General features: G+C 41.9%; 1 pseudogene; it reads right to left on the reverse strand.

Annotated features, from left to right (window-relative positions):
- Positions 1 to 1,838: 1,838 nt before the first annotated feature.
- On the reverse strand, positions 1,839 to 14,200 carry LOC106602168 (GTPase IMAP family member 9-like; annotated as a pseudogene).
- Between the last annotated feature and the right edge of the window lie 2,246 nt (positions 14,201 to 16,446).

Genomic DNA, 16,446 nt, shown 5'->3' on the forward strand with positions numbered 1-16,446 from the left:
ATTTTCGTAGTGTCAGGAAATGGATTGTGATTCTTCAGACTAAGAGTGTCTTCTCCCGAGTGGTGCAACAGTCTAAGGCACTGTATCTCAGTGCTAGAGGTGTCACTACAGACCCTGATTTGATCCCAGGCTGTATCACAACCCGGCTGTGATCGGGACTCCCATAGGGCGGTGCACAATTGGCTCAGCATCATCCGGGTTAGGGGAGGGTTTGGCTGGGGAAGGCCATCATTGTAAAGGAAGTATTTGTTCTTAACTGACTTGCCTATTTAAATAAAATTATCTGGGCTATTATGATGATTTGAAGCCATGCATACACATTTTACATTGCATGTACACATACATAGCTAGTTCAATTGATAAATGAAATTAAAAGTGATGGTAACTTTGCCCACAGTTTAGATTCTACCATCGGTGTGTATTCATGGATGCCAAGGGAAGCCAGGCTTCCCCCCCAAAAAACATAGAATGATTTATCCTTCGTCTCTCTGTTTTTCATACTTTTCCTTCAATTTTCAAGAGGCTGAATGTATCTCACCGGAGAAAGCATCAGAGCGAGCGAAACAAAGGCCATCTTTCTCAGTATGTGTAGCCCGGCTATCGGATGCTATCTTGACAAAAAGAGTATGACATTGTTGCCACCCGTAGCATTGCATGCAAGGGAAGCCAGCGAGCATTTGGCCTCCCCTGATTAAAAATAAATAAATAAATGATAACCAATCATCATTGAGCTAAACTGAGTGAGCTCAACTGTGATTGGCTCTGGCACACAAAAAAAAATGTCAAAGGAAGCCAGTTTGGATTTGGCTTCACATCAATCACATCACAAGCAAAACAGAATTTACATTAAAAAAAAGATTGCATCTCTTTGTATCTTTGACCTCCAGTGGCTAGCTAGCTAAAATTGTCAATTTCTTAAAATAGCAATGGATGGAAATAGGGATTTGGACTTGTGATTTTACTTAATTCTCCATACTGGACAATGATTATAACAGCGATTCTGATCCAACCATAAATTCATATATTGTCCCCCTGGCCTGAGGGGATTGAAGTTCAATATGTAGCTAGATGTAGTAGGCTAATGTTAACTAGCAGGCCTGGCGCATCGTTGCCCATGAAAGGAATTTAGGCTAGCAAGCAAGCATTTTAGCCAAATATATACATATTCCTCTAGGGAACTCCTACTGTGAAGTGTGTATGTGCAATAACTCAATTCGCCCTTGCACTCCTTCTAAACAATGCAATTTTTTGAAACTTTGGCAAAGGGCGGTCTACAAAACTTTGTGTACTCTGTTCGTAAGAGATTTTAGTTTTGGGAACAGAGAACTGCATTGAGATCGAATGTTTCATCGATGAGAAAATGAGCAGAAATCGACCAAAATCGATCTCGCTCCATCTTCTCCCACTGCCGGACACTGGGCTTCTTCTCATCAACATACAGTATTTGGTGGTGAGTGAAAATGCCAAATGGATGCTTTAGATTTATACATCTGGTGAACCGTCTAGCTCATTGTTCTACCTGTGCGTGTGCTGTAGACCGTCATATCATATTTAGCTTAGGGGAATGCCGCAGGTACTTCATGTTTTTCATGGAAGACCAGGTGTGTTGAATTTAGGCAATCACTGAACTGATCAATTAGCTGGTATGGTGCCTAGAACAAAATCCCGCTGGACCTGAGACACTCCAGGAACAGGGTTGCCTTCCCCTGGCCTACAGGAAGGGGCTAGTTAGGGGTTGTTTTTGAACAGGGACCCTTCTTCTACATGCAAGGCACTTCTGATTAGTGTTGTTACTGTAAGTATCATCATTTGGGAATTACCAGCTTTAATAAACTGTATCATGGTAATGCACCCACTGCTGCACCAACTGGTCCTCCAATAGCAGCTCCAATAGTAGCTCCACTTGCAGCAGCTGAACCTACAACAGCAAGATAACGCCCAGCTGTGTTTCTTTCAGCTTTCTCTCGAGCCTCTCTTTCATGTTTTTCTCTCAGCTCCTTTCTTGCTTTCTCTTTCCTTCAAATTTTTTCTTCAGTTTCTCCTCCTCTCTGTTTCTCTTCTCTTTGTTCTCGCCGAGGATTCTGTTCTTCTCCTCTTCAATCGCTCTCTCAGCCTCCTGGAACATCTCAGTGGTGTAGTAGCTTCCTCCATTCATCTTCACCATGTTGTTTATCTTCTCAAGCAGCTCAGTGACCTGGGAGAGATTCTTATCTTTGTTGTTGAAGACGTGATATCCCCCCTTGCATTGGTCAACTAAGCTTACTAGATTTGCGTTTCCAGACACAAATTCTTCAATTGTTACGTCCTCAAGAAGGTCTCCATGTGTGAAGAGAACAATGGTATATTTTGATGCTTCGGCACCGAAGAGTTTCTGAATCATTTGCACTGTTTTCTGCTCTTCTTTAGTGAATCTTCCCAGCTTGATCACAACCAGGAACACATGGGGACCAGGAGAAGAGAGGTTGATGCACATTGTGATATTTTCTATTGCTTCCTCCTGTGTAAACTTTGTGTCAAACAACCCTAGGGTGTCAATAACAGCCACACTTTGCCCACACACCATCTCTCTTTCCTTATCACAGTCGTTAGTCACAGAGTTGGAATGTGAATGTAATTTGAACACTTTCTTCCCCAGGATGGTGTTTCCTGCTGCACTCTTCCCAGCTCCAGTCTTCCCTACCAGCACAATCCGGTTCTCTCTTGGATAACAAGGAAAAGTTGTTACTGTATACTGTTTGGGAGGCCCATGAACAGGGTGGAATTAAAACACCACAAGTCAGTTGTATTCAGCAACCAATCAACACTGCAGAGGACATAGCTTACATGTAAATGCTTCATCACATTTATTTATTTTCAAAGACACAACTAGGCATATCAGACTTATGGTTGTTGCACCGACAAAACTGGGAAGTGGAGAAATATAAGAAGTATGGAGATTAACAGTAGTGTTCTGACAAGCACACATATTACGCTGTAATTTAGCCCATTCCTTGACTGGATTGATAATTGTGGTAACCCGTAACAAAAATCGAATAAAAAAAGGTAGAACAGTCATTATTGTACAGTGAAATGAAGACTAAGTAATCACCAGTCATGTTTAGGTTTTGGAATACTGTCAAGCTATTACCAGGTCTAGTGTTCCCAACCAGAGCAATCCGGGTCTCTGTTGGATAAGAGGGAAATGTTGTTACTGTAGAGAGAAGTGTGATGTTGATGTTCTTTCTGTTTGGGCATCGTATAGAACAGCTACTAATGCTACATTTTCAGTCTCACATTGCTTCTTAGACTTACATTATTGGTCTAAAAAATACAAACTCTAAGCAAATTAACAATGACACTATCTACAGGTAACTGCCTAAATAAAGGAAACACCATTGACAGAGCTGTCATTGTCCATTCCTTGCCTACCCACTAAGTTTCCACATTAGGCAAATATGGCAGCAGTGTCTTACTGCCTTGGGTAGAGCACCAGTTGAAAAAGTCTAATATAATCGATATTGTGTGGGACACATAGAGAGAAAATGTCAACAAAAAAAAACTAAACGAGAGAGAAGCAAGGAAAAGGCATCTGAAAGAATGTTGGGGAGAGAACCAACTTCCATGTAAGTTCTCTGACTTTCTTGGAAACTGGATACAGACATCATTGTCCTCCTTGCTTGTCTGCTCTTCTATCTTACCAAGGATAATCCAACCATAAAGCCGTGGGTTCGCTTTTAGTATGGGGAAAAACTACCAGATTTGAATCAACACCATCTACGAGAAGCTTGGAATGCGCTAGAATTTGGCTTTGTCAGGCTTCCATTCATTTACAGGTTACAATACAACCTCACAGTTTCATGGGAAGAGAAAAAGTCATTTCCAGAGGGGCAATTCCACGTTAACAGAACTACGCTTTGACTCAGTTTTTTTCACTTAGAAAATGTATGCCAAATAAAAACCATTGAAATCAAATTTTAACAAACCACATAACTCGCTGAACAAGGGCTACTTTAAACAATTTCCACTGAAAAATGTACAAAAACATGTTTAGTGGAAGAACTATGCAGATAGAAACTTTGGTAACGGAATTACCTCAAAATCTGCCTCAGGTTTTTATGCCAACATTTTCTAAATACTTAAATATCTGCTCCGGATTATGTTTCAAAAATGTCTGCAGAAAGAATATGGTGTCAGCTATGACATGACACTATGAGTTTGAAAAAAAATCTATTTGGGTTGTTAAACTTCAGTAAGTGAAGTTGATTTACACCCAGTAACAGAATTACATAATTGGTCCCTGATCTGTACTACACAGAAATGCATAATTATGGACATGAATGTCATTCTCATGTTTCACAAGTTTGGACATCACAGCACAACACAGGAGAGTAAAGTAGGCCATAGTAAAGTAAAGTAAATTACAGTGCAGTACAGAAGAGCCGAGTAGGGCAGAGTACAGTACAGTGCAGTAGAGTACAATTCTATCGTTCCGTACAATATGCTGTACTCTACATTTTACTGTACTGTATTGGCCTACTGCATTGTACTGCTGTATTGTACTCTACTCACTGTACTGTGCTTCTTTATTTTTACTACTTTCTACATTGTAGAATAATAGTGAAGACATCAAAACAATGAAATAACATATTTGGAATCAAATGATAGTCCCACCAAGCGCAAACCAGCCTTGGGCTGCAATTTCTGAGGCTGGTAACTCTAATGAACTTATCCTCTGCAGCAGAGGTAACTCTGGGTCTTCCATTCCTGTGGCGGTCCTCATGAGAGCCAGTTTCATCATAGCGCTTGATGGCTTTTGCGACTGCACTTGAAGAAACTTTCAAAGTTCTTGAAATTTTCCGGATTGACTGACCGTCATGTCTTAAAGTAATGGCGGACTTTCGTTTCTGTTTGCTTATTTGAGCTGTTCTTGACATAATATGGACTTGGTCTTTTACCAAATAGGGCTATCTTCTGTATACCACACCTACCTTGTCACAACACAACTAATTGACTCAAACGCATTAAGAAGGAAAGAAATTGCACAAATTAACTTTTAACAATGCACACTTGTTAATTTAAATGCATTCCAGGTGACTACCTCATGAAGCTGGTTGAGAGAATGCCAAGAGTATGCAAAGCTGTCATCAAGGCAAAGGGTGCTTACTTATAAGAATCTCAAATATAAAATATATTTTGATTTGTTTAACATGTTTTTGGTAACTACATTATTCCATGTGTTATTTCATAGTTTTGATGTCTTCACTATTACTCCACAATGTAGAAAATAGTAAAAAATTAAGAAAAACGCTTGAATGAGTAGGTGTGTCCAAACTTTTTTACTGGTACTGTTTGTATTCATTAGTTACTCTCATTACAATAAACGTATTACATAGAGCGTATAAAAAAATTGCATATGCAGTCTTTCCAAAAGTTTCACAGATATTAAACTTTGTCATCCTTTTTGAATGTCAATTTGGAAAGAACACCCATTTGTAATATCAACACATGCAACAAGAATTTTGTTCAGGCTTGTGTCTTATAATAGTAACGTTATAGACGTCCTTACCTTTGCCTGCCTGTTGAGTTGGGTATCTGGAGTCATATGTCTACAAGTGGAGATGTACAGTAGCTGAAGTTTTATAGCAATGTGGGGCTTATTCTTAGTTGTAGGGTACTTGGGGGTAACTAGCCCCCTGGGGTACTTTCCCCACCCCCTGTAATTCAAATAAAGACCACAAAATATCACCAAATTATTTTCCCTGCTCTTGCTCAACAAAAAAATGTCCTCTGTGTCATCACACATTTTGGAGATATTTCAACAAAATAGTTTAGTGGTAAATTGATGAATAATAAATAGGACAGACTATTTTTTACTCTCTACGTGCTTCAGCACTCGGCGGTCCCCTTCTGTGAGCTTGTGTGGTGTACCACTTCGTGGTTGAGCTGTTGTTGCTCCTAAACGTTTCCACTTCACAATAACAACACTTACAGTGGAACGGGGCAGCATTAGCAGGGCAGAAATTTGACGAAAGTGAAAATCACTGAGCACTTCAGTAAGGCCATTCTAATGCCAATGTTTGTCTATGGAGATTGCATGGCTGTGTGTTCGATTTTATACACCTGTCAGCAACGGGTCTGGCTGAAATAGCCGAATACACTAATTTGAAGGGGTGTCCGCATACTGTTGTGTATATATAGTGTATCTGGGACCAAGGATTGAACTAAGGCAATATTCAGAATAGAGTTTCTGACAACAAACTGATCACACCTCCAAATTTTGTTTACGCCTATAACCAAGTTGATACTCTGGACGGACTGATGTTCCTCTGTCCATCTTGTGCTGAAATAGGCCTATATTGCTTCATGTCATGTGAATACCTTTTAGGCCAATTGCAGATTAGGGTCATATGTTGGTGGTTACTTGAAAATGTCTAGCATTCTACAGACAGGTAAAAACTACTATAACAGACACTACAAGTTTGAACTGTGATTTATTGGTGAAGCTTATTCCTAGGCACAATGATGCAAAATAGCGCAACCTGCAGGTGAAACACTTGAGCTACACAGTACAACAGAGATGAACAGCTCACTCTAGAACATGTTGATTCTCTGAGTCACCGACCCCATCATTTATTGTAGTGTACCACCACCTGCTGGTGAAAGTTGACACTTGTCTGATTGTGCATTATAATGTACTTTTAGTTACGACAAGACTTTAGTCTAAAATATCTATAATTAGAAAATGTACAGTACCAGTCAAAAGTTTGGACACACCTACTCATTCCAAGATCTTTCTTTATTTTTACTATTTGCTACATTGTAGATAAATAATAAAGACATCAAAACTATGAAATAACACACATGGAATCATGTAATAACCAAAAAGTGTTAAACAAATCAAAATATATTTTAGATTTTAGATTCTTCAAAGTACCAACCCTTTGCCTTGATGACTGCTTTGCACACTCTTGGCATTCTCACAACCAGCTTCAGCTGGAATGCTTTTCCAACAGTCTAGAAGGAGTTCCCACATATGCTGAGCACTTGTTGGCTGCTTTTCCTTCACTCTGCGGTCCAACTCATCCCAAACCATCTCACAAGTGGGTTGAGGTCAAATAGCCCTTACACAGCCTGGAGGTGTGTTGGGTCATTGTCTGTTGAAAAACAAATGCGTGTTAAGTGTGCCTTGGATTCTTAATAAATCACTGACAGTGTCACCAGAAAAGCACCCCCACATATTTTTTTTATTTTTTTATTTCACCTTTATTTGACCTCTATGGGCTGCGTCCCACCTACTCAACAGCCAGTGTAATCCCGTGGCGCGATATTAAAATACCTTAGAAATGCTATTACTTCAATTTCTCAAACATATGACTATTTTACACCATTTTAAAGACAAGACTCTCGTTAATCTAACCACACTGTCCGATTTCAAAAAGGCTTTACAACGAAAGCAAAACATTAGATTATGTCAGCAGAGTACCCAGCCAGAAATAATCAGACACCCATTTTTCAAGCTAGCATATAATGTCACAAAAAACAAAACCACAGCTAAATGCAGCACTAACCTTTGATGATCTTCATCAGATGACACCCCTAGGACATTATGTTAAACAATACATGCATGTTTTGTTCAATCAAGTTCATATTTCTATCAAAAAACAGCTTTTTACATTAGCATGTGACTAGCATTCCCACCGAACACTTCCGGTGAATTTACTAAATTACTCACAATAAACGTTCACAAAAAACATAACAAATATTTTAAGAATTATAGATACAGAACTCCTTTATGCAATCGCTATGTCCGATTTTAAAATAGCTTTTCGGTGAAAGCACATTTTGCAATATTCTGAGTAGATAGCCCGGCCATCACAGGCTAGCTATTTTGACACCCACCAAGTGTGTCACTCACCAAACTAAGATTTACTATAAGAAAAATTGGATTACCTTTGCTGTTCTTCGTCAGAATGCATTCCCAGGACTTCTACTTCAATAACAAATGTTGGTTTGGTTCCAAATAATCCATAGTTATATCCAAATAGCGGCGTTTTGTTCGTGCGTTCAAGACACTATCCGAAGGGTAAAGAAGGGTGACGCGCCCGACGCGTTTCGTGACAAAAAATGACAAAATATTCCATTACCGTACTTCGAAGCATGTCAAACGCTGTTTAAAATCAATTTTTATGCGATTTTTCTCGTAAAAAAGCGATAATATTCCGACCGGGAAACCCTGTTTCCGTTCAAAGACTAAAAAATAAAAACATGGTGTCGGCTCGTGCACGCGCCTCAGTCTCATTGTTCTCAGATCGACCACTATCCAAATGCGCTACTGTTTTTCAGCCATGGCCTGCAAAGTCACCATTCATCGTTCTGGCGCCTTCTGAGAGCCTATGGGAGCGTTAGAAAATGTCACGTTATGCCAGAGATCCCCTGTTTTGGTTAGAGATGATCAAGAAGGCCAAGAAAGTCAGAGAGAGCGCTTCCTGTTTGGAATCTTCTCAGGTTTTGGCCTGCCAAATGAGTTCTGTTATACTCACAGACACCATTCAAACAGTTTTAGAAACTTTAGGGTGTTTTCTATCCAAATCAAACAATTATATGCATATTGTAGTTACTGGGCAGGAGTAGTAACCAGATTAAATCGGGTACGTTCTTTATCCGGCCGTGCAAATACTGCCCCCTATCCCCAACAGGTTAACCAGGTAGGCCAGTTGAGAACAAGATCTCATTGACTACTGCGACCTGCCCGAGATAAAGCAAAGCAGTGCGACAAAACAACAACACAGAGTTACACATGAGATAAACAAGCGATTTGACACACTGAACTCTGTCTGAGAAGTAGTTGGTGAACCAGGGGAGGCAGTCTTTTGAGAAACCAAGGCTGTTGAGTCTGCCGATAAGAATGTGGTGATTGACAGAGTCGAAAGCCTTGGCCAGGTCGATGAATACGGCTGCACAGTATTGTCTTTTATCGATGGCAGTTATGATATCGTTTAGGACCTTGAGCGTGGCTGAGGTGCACCCATGACCAACTCGGAAACTAGATTGCATAGCGGAGAAGGTACGGTGGGATTCGAAATGGTCGGTGATCTGTTTGTTGACTTGGCTTTCGAAGACCTTAGAACGGCAGGGTAGGATAGATATAGGTCTGTAACAGTTTGGGTCTAGAGTGTCACCCCCTTTGAAGAGGGGGATGACTGCGGCAGCTTTCCAATTTCTGGGGATCTCAGACGATACGAAAGAGAGTTTGAACAGGCTAGTAATAGAGCTTGCAACAATTGCGGCGGATCATTTTAGAAAGAGGGGGTCCAGATTGTCTAGCCCAGCTGATTTGTAGGGGTCCAGATTTTGCAACGCTTTCAGAACATCAGGTATCTGGATTTGGGTGAAGGAAAAATGGGGGAGGTTTGGGCAAGTTTCTGTGGGGGGTGCAGGGCTGTTGACCGGGGTAGGGGTAATCAGGTGGAAAGTATGGCCAGCCCTAGAAAAATGCTTATTGAAATTCTCAATTATCGTGGATTTATCGGTGGTGACAGTGTTTCTTAGCCTCAGTGCAGTGGGCAGCTGGGAGGAGGTGCTCTTATTCTCCATGGACTTTACACTGTCCCAGAACTTTTTGGAGTTTGTGCTACAGGATGCACATTTCTGTTTGAAAAAGCTAGCCTTTGTTTTCCTAACTGCCTATGTATATTGGTTCCTAACTTCTCTGAAAAGGTGCATATTGTGGGGGCTATTCGATGCTAATGCAGTACGCCACAGGATGTTTTTGTACTGGTCAAGGGCAGTCAGGTCTGGAGTGAACCAAGGGCTATATCTGTTCCTGGTTCCATTTTTTTTGAATGGGGCATGCTTATTTTGGACGGTGAGGAAAGCACTTTTAAAGAAACCAGGCGTCCTCTACTGACGGAATGAGGTCAATATCCTTTCAGGATACCCGGGCCAGGTCATTTAGAAAGGCCTGCTCGCTGAAGTGTATTAGGAAGCGTTTGACAGTGATGAGGGGTGGTCGTTTGACCGCAGACCCATTACGGACGCAGGCAATGAAGCAGTGATCACTGAGATCCTGGTTGAAGACAGCAGAGGTGTATTTAGAGGGCAGGTTGGTCAGGATGAAATCTATGAGGGTGCCCGTGTTTACAGATTTGGGGTTGTATCTGGTAGGTTCATTGATCATTTGTGTGAGATTGAGGGCATCTAGCTTAGATTGTAGGCGGCCGGAGTGTTAAGCATGTCCCAGTTTAGGTCACCTAACAGCATGAACTCTGAAGATAGATGGGGTGCAATCAATTCACATATGGTGTCCAGGGCAAAGCTGGGGGCAGAAGGTGGTCTATAACAAGCGGCAATGGTGAGAGACTTGTTTCTTGAAAGGTAGATTTTTAGAAGTAGAAGCTCGAGTTCTTTGGGCACAGACCTGGATAGTATGACAGAGCTCTGCAGGTTGTCTCTGCCGTAGATTGCAACTCCGCCCCCTTTGGCAGTTCTATCTTGTCGGAAAATGTTATAGTTAGGGATGGAGATTCGGGATTTTTGGTGGCCTTCCTAAGCCAGGATTCAGACATGGCTAGGACATTCGGGTTGGCAGAGTGTGCTAAAGCAGTGAGTAAAACAAACTTAGGGAGGAGGCTTCTAATGTTAACATGCATGAAACCAAGGCTTTTACGGTTACAGAAGTCAACAAATGAGAGTGCCTGGGGAATGGGAGTGGGAGCTAGGCACTGCAGGGCCTTGATTAACCTCTACATCACCAGAGGAACAGAGGAGGAGTAGGATAAGGGTACGGCTAAAGGCTATAAGAACTGTTCGTCTAGTGCTTTCGGAGCAGAGAGTAAAAGGAACAGGTTTTTGGGCGTGGAATAATATATTCAAGGCATAATGTACAGACAAGGGTATGGTAGGATGTGAATACAGTGGAGGTAAACCTAGGCATTGAGTGACGATGAGAGAGGTTTTGTCTCTAGAGACATCAATTAGACAAGGTGAGGTCACTGCATGTGTGGGAGGTGAAACAAACGGGCTAGCTAAGGCATATTGAGCAGGGCTGGAGTCTCTACAGTGAAATAAGACAATAAACACTAACCAAAACAGCAATGGAAAAGACATATTAACATTAGAGAGAGGCATGCGTAGCCAAGTGATCATAGGGACCAGTGGGATGCAAGGCGAGCTGGAGACACGGCGATTCAGACAGCTAGCGGGCCGGGGATAGCAGGCTAGCAGATGGGCCTTAGGGGGGATGTCATGACGGAAGAAGTCTGTTGTAGCCCCCTCGGACGGATTACGTCGGCAGACCAGTCGTGTTGGGTTGGGTTGGCAGGGCTCTGTGTAGGCAGTAAAAGGGTCCAGGCCAATTGGCAAAATAGGTATTGTAGCCCAAGAGAATGGCTCATGGTTCTCTTCAGCTATCAGTCCGATATGCTCTAGACAGCTAGCAGGCTAGTGGATGGGCCTTCAGGGGACGTTGCGACGGAGGAACCTGTTGAAACCCCTCAGGCGGATTACGTCGGTACACCAGTCGAGGTGGAATCGGCGGGGCTCCGTGTCGGCAGTAAAAGGGGTCCAGGCCAATTGGCAAAATAGGTATTGTAGCCCAAGGAGTGGCCATCCTCTTCAGCTAGCCGGGAGATGGGCCTAGCACGAGGCTAGTTCCAGGCTCACTGGTGCTTGCTTCAGGATCGAGATGTTAGCTAGGGGGTAGCCACTCGGATAGCAGCTAGCTAGCTGCGATGATCCAGGTGAAAATGTTCAGAGCTTGCGGTAGGTAACCAGAGATGTGGAGAAAGAGCAGTCCGGTATGCTATGGGATGAAACGCGCTGTGTAGACGGGCAGGAGTTGACCAGGCTAAGGTAAGCTGATGACCGCTAGCAGTGGCTAACTGACTATTAGCTAGTAGCTAGTTAGCTGGCTAGCTTCTGTTGGGGGTTCCGGTTATAAGGTATAGAAAATAGCAGATCCATACCACATTGGGTGAGGTGGGTTGCAGGAGAGTATGTTGAAACTGAGGTTAAAAATATATATGATATATACACTGCTCAAAAAAATAAAGGGAACACTTAAACAACACAATGTAACTCCAAGTCAATCACACTTCTGTGAAATCAAACTATCCACTTAGGAAGCAACACTGATTGACAATACATTTCACATGCTGTTGTGCAAATGGAATAGACAACAGGTGGAAATTATAGGCAATTAGCAAGACACCCCCAATAAAGGAGTGGTTCTGCAGGTGGGGACCACAGACCACTTCTCAGTTCCTATGCTTCCTAGCTGATGTTTTGGTCACTTTTGAATGCTGGCGGTGCTTTCACTCTAGTGGTAGCATGAGACGGAGTCTACAACCCACACAAGTGGCTCAGGTAGTGCAGCTCATCCAGGATGGCACATCAATGCGAGCTGTGGCAAGATGGTTTGCTGTGTCTGTCAGCGTAGTGTCCAGAGCATGGAGGCGCTACCAGGAGACAGGCCAGTACATCAGGAGATGTGGAGGAGGCCGTAGGAGGGCAACAACCCAGCAGCAGGACCGCTACCTCCGCCTTTGTGCAAGGAGGAGCAGGAGGAGCACTGCCAGAGCCATGCAAAATGACCTCCAGCAGGCCACAAATGTGCATGTGTCTGCTCAAACGGTCAGAAACAGACTCCATGAGGGTGGTATGAGGGCCCGACGTCCACAGGTGGGGGTTGTGCTTGCAGCCCAACACCGTGCAGGACGTTTGGCATTTGCCAGAGAACACCAAGATTGGCAAATTCGCCACTGGCGCCCTGTGCTCTTCACAGATGAAAGCAGGTTCACACTGAGCACGTGAAAGACGTGACAGAGTCTGGAGACGCCATGGAGAACGTTCTGCTGCCTGCAACATCCTCCAGCATGACCGGTTTGGCGGTGGGTCAGTCATGGTGTGGGGTGGCATTTCTTTGGGGGGCCGCACAGCCCTCCATGTGCTCGCCAGAGGTAGCCTGACTGTCATTAGGTACCGAGATGAGATCCTCAGACCCCTTGTGAGACCATATGCTGGTGCGGTTGGCCCTGGGTTCCTCCTAATGCACGACAATGCTAGACATCATGTGGCTGGAGTGTGTCAGCAGTTCCTGCAAGAGGAAGGCATTGATGCTATGGACTGGCCCGCCCGTTCCCCAGACCTGAATCCAATTGAGCACATCTGGGACATCATGTCTCGCTCCATCCGCCAACGCCACGTTGCACCACAGACTGTCCAGGAGTTGGCGGATGCTTTAGTCCAGGTCTGGGAGGAGATCCCTCAGGAGACCATCCGCACCTCATCAGGAGCATGCCCAGGCGTTGTAGGGAGGTCATACAGGCACGTGGAGGCCACACACACTACTGAGCCTCATTTTGACTTGTTTTAAGGACATTACATCAAAGTTGGATCAGCCTGTAGTGTGGTTTTCCACTTTAATTTTGAGTGTGACTCCAAATCCAGACCTCCATGGGTTGATCAATTGGATTTCCATTGATAATTTTTGTGTGATTGTGTTGTCAGCACATTCAACTATGTAAAGGAAAAAGTATTTAATAAGATTATTTCATTTATTCAGATCTAGGATGTGTTATTTTAGTGTTCCCTTTATTTTTTGGAGCAGTGTATATATGTACAGTATATATTTGTGACATACATGTAGAATTAAGCATAATGATTATGGCTGTAGATTGCAAGAAAAAACTGTTTCAGGTGTTTGAAAAATGCTAAATTGACATTTGTTTGGTAAAAACACTAGGATAAATACATGTAGGTAGTCTATTCTCGCTCTTTTTTTATTATTATTGAACTGCTGTACGGTTTTCAGGTGTTTTATCATCAGTTGAATGTGTTTGATGTATGTGTCATGACTCATAATGGAAGATTGAGTGAGGGGAAAGTATTTGGAAACTTCTTAATGATTTCGTTTTTAAAAAGAACAAAGCACAATTAAGTCATACAATCAAAATCTCGACACACAATGGACAAAGCTCCTAAAGAGTGTGTGTTTGTGTGTGTGTGTGTGTGTGTGTGTGTGTGTGTGTGTGTGTGTGTCTGTGCTCATGGTCATTTGCATACATGGACCTGTGTGTCAAGATTTTGATTGACTTAATTTGCGCTGTTTTTTTTTTCCATCATTGCCTGAGACTCGCATTAGCTTCTCAATATTTGCCCCCCTCCAGAATACCCCCCAGCCGTACTCGCATACTTTGTGGTCCCTCAGATTATGGGGGTGCATGATGCCCCTGCATACAGTAAGATAAAATAAGTCCATTAAATGCACCCTGTATCAGGAAAGTGATCTTTGTGGCTAACCACATTGGAACATTCTAATCTTGAAGGACATGAACTGGCAGAGGTTTAAGCAAAGTGTAGTGCCATTGTTTTCAGGAAGGGTTACCTATGGCAGGGATGGTAAGGACGATAGGAGAGACAGGAAGGGTGATAGGAGAGACGGGATGGGTGATATGAGAGACGGGAAGGGTGATAGGAGAGACGGGATGGGTGATATGAGAGACGGGAAGGGTGATAGGAGAGACGGGAAGGGTGATGGCTTCTAATCTATCTAATGGCTTGAACGTTTCAGTGTTTCCTTGTGGATCAATCTGACAGTGGTGATTAAAACATAGGCTAATTGATGCTTTAAAAATATTTAATTTGTACATTTTTTCCTCTTTCCTTTATCAAATGTGAACAAATGTTTATTTAATATTATATATTTAATACACTTTCTATAATTTCTACTGCTCAGTTCCTTTCTGTGCAAACCCAACAAACAGTAAGTAATAGTAAAAACAAAGTACATAATAAAACCAATAACAGGATGGCTGTGAATCTTTAAAAAATGGTGCCTATTTCACAAGGTTACCTCTGAAGACTGATTTTACATGGTGCATGATTGAAATCAACGGAAAACTGGTTGAACTAGTGTCTACCTTTGTTTGAACGATTCAGTCAACAATGAATGTTCTTATGTGTATAATAAGAATGTCATGCCATTATTGAGGGATTTTTAGCATGTGTTAAATACCTATCCAGGCATTGGCATGCATCAGCAATGTAGTTGGGCAGGAACTCAACCCTTGACGTGCATTACACTGCAGAAACAATTTCTCATGAAGTCATGTGACTTACAGTTATAGTACAAGATTCTTCTAAACATCTTCCTGCTCTTAACATACAATGGAATGGCATGCTGTGTACACAAAGATCATAATGTAACCAATGTTTTTTTTTCAGTGCCCTGACAGCTATATTCATGTTTTTTAAGTGAGTAGGTGTGTGTGTGTGTGTGTGTGTGTGTGTGTGTGTGTCTAAGGGGTTTGGATTTTTAAGCAAAAAAAAAAACACTTCTGTTCTCCACAAATAGAAAAGGACTATAACATATTCTTCCCTCTTCCATACTCTATATTGAAAAGCACATTTGTGTCTATCTCTAAGCTGGTTAAGAAATAATTCACTTGCATAAAACACATTACCTGTCCGCTAATACAGCACTATTAAATGCCCAGTGCACTACTTTTGTGGAGAAAAATTAATGTATTCAGATTTTTTCAGGGGATGCTGCACCCTACTTCCCACGGCTATGTAAGTATATGTTTTTTTGGTGGTCAAATTCACTACAGCATAATTTTTTACAGTGTGGCTGTGTGGTTGAGTTGTAAAATTCCAAAGAAAAGTACCATCATACTGCCCCAGAACACAGCGGTTCAATTCCCGCTTTCTTCTGTCCCACTTTCACGGCTTCTCTGTCTCCTCCTCTTTCTAATACTATTAGCCACTTAGCAGTTTTATGAAGTTTTCAGGATATCAAGCCTTTCCAGGATATCAGTCAAGTTAGAGAACCTAGCTAGTTTAACTATCTTAGCTGGCATGCCTGCTTGCAAGGTTGCTAGACTTTAGAAAGGGAAGCAATAACTAAATGTACTGAATAAGACACATTCCTTTCAATCTTTTACACAGATTTTAGCAGAGAAGTATATTTAGTTTCTTAAAAAATAACCACCAGTCAGGAGGACACAGACATCTCAAGATGAATGCTTATAAATGCAAATATATATATGTATGTATATATGTACAGTATATATTTGTGACATACATGTAGAATTAAGCATAATGATTATGGCTGTAGATTGCAGGAAAAAACTGTTTCAGGTGTTTGAAAAATGCTAAATTGACATTTTTTTTGTAAAAACAGTAGGATAAATACACATGTAGGTAGAGTCTATTCTCTTTTTTATTTTTATGTTCTCCACAAATATAACATATTCTTCCCTCTACCATATTCTATATTGAAAAGCACTTTTGTGTCTACCTCCTTTAAGCTGGCTAAGAAATAATTAACTTGCATAAAACACATGAAAAGGTTGTATAGTTATTATCACTGCATGATGAAATGGAAAATCAGCAATTGAGTGGTAGATAAGGATGTTTTTTTACTGATAGATTGCCAAGATAATGCCTATAGGTCTATCTGTGGGTGGG

The sequence above is a fragment of the Salmo salar genome, chromosome ssa04, assembly GCF_905237065.1.
Source record: "Salmo salar chromosome ssa04, Ssal_v3.1, whole genome shotgun sequence".
Taxonomy (NCBI): Eukaryota; Metazoa; Chordata; class Actinopteri; order Salmoniformes; family Salmonidae; genus Salmo; species Salmo salar.